Here is a 1,314-nt window from a genome sequence, read left to right on the forward strand (position 1 = left end):
TTCCAACATACTCTCCAAATTTGACTTTTTATCTTCCTGTTGGGGTTTTTGATAAAAACCCGGAGTTTGTTGTTGGAACCCACTACTTGACCCTTGTTGGTAATTGGAATTTTGACCTTGAGGGTTGTAGGGGTTGTTGAAGTTTCGGTTGAATTGGGCTCTTCCTTGAAATTGATTATTATTTCTTTGGCTTATGAAAGCCACTTCTTCATTTTGAGCCATTGTTAAACCGGCATCACAATCTTTTCCTAAATAGGGGCCACCACAGTATTCACAACCTACCTTCATTCTATGAATTTCCTTGGTGATTTTGTCCATGTTTCGAGCAACACCGTCTATTTCCACACTTAGGGAACTAAAGTCATCATAAGCACCAGCGCTTTGGACTTGAGCATTACGAGTAATTGGTCGTTCTTGATGCCACTCATGAGAATAATTGGCTAGCTTCTCGATTATCTCATAAGCCTCTTACTCGGTTTTGTCCATGAGTGAACCTCCGGCCGCTTGATCAATGGAAATTCGGGTTGCAACATCACAACCCTTGTAAAAGATTTGGACCTTTTGGAAGGTATCCAAACCATGATTTGGACAACATCTTAGCATTTTGAAAAATCGATTCCATGCTTCGTACAAGGTTTTCATCGGCTTTTGACAAAATTGGGTAATTTTTTGTTGGAGTCTCGCGGACTTAGAAGCTGAAAAAAATTTCTTAAAAAAATTTTCCAACATACCATCCCAAGTTTCTATCGTAGCCTCGGCCAATGAATCTAACCAACTATGTGCTTCTTCGTGGAGTGTCCATGGGAAAAGTCTTAAAAATATGGCCTGGTCAGTATCTGGTTTAAGTTTGAAAAGAAGACATATCTCTTGAAAAAGACGAATATGTTCGTTTGCATCTTCATTCGGACCACCACCAAATTGACACCTGTTGTTAATCATTTGGAGAATAGGTCCTTTTATTTTAAATTTTTCCTCACCTGTTGGCGGAGTAATGGCACTACCTTGTCCAGTTCGGGTTGCTTTCATCTTGGCCGCCATTGATTGTCTTGGTACCACATGCCTTGCCTCTCCTTCCATTTCAAAATTTGGAGGTTGAACGGTTTCACCAAATTCAGAGTATCTTGGCTTGGTTGTACTTGATTCTGAATTAAAAGTTTCTTGCTTTGATGAAGATTCAAAGAGTTCAAGTACTTCTTTTGGGATCCTACCAAGCATTCTATCAGGTTCTGTAAGTGGTGTAAGTAATGGAGAATCTGAACTTTGGGTATGTGGCATATGCAACCTAAAATCTGTCAATCACACAACTAACAAAAC

The 1,314-nt window shown here is 39.6% G+C and overlaps 1 non-coding gene across 1 annotated transcript; it reads left to right on the forward strand.

The window, feature by feature from the left end:
- Positions 1–574: 574 nt before the first annotated feature.
- On the forward strand, positions 575–681 carry LOC139879138 (small nucleolar RNA R71). The gene has a single exon (XR_011769991.1). It is a non-coding gene; the product is annotated as a small nucleolar RNA R71 (small nucleolar RNA).
- Positions 682–1,314: the final 633 nt, after the last annotated feature.

The sequence above is a fragment of the Rutidosis leptorrhynchoides genome, chromosome 11 (genome assembly GCF_046630445.1).
Source record: "Rutidosis leptorrhynchoides isolate AG116_Rl617_1_P2 chromosome 11, CSIRO_AGI_Rlap_v1, whole genome shotgun sequence".
NCBI classification, from domain to species: domain Eukaryota; kingdom Viridiplantae; phylum Streptophyta; class Magnoliopsida; order Asterales; family Asteraceae; genus Rutidosis; species Rutidosis leptorrhynchoides.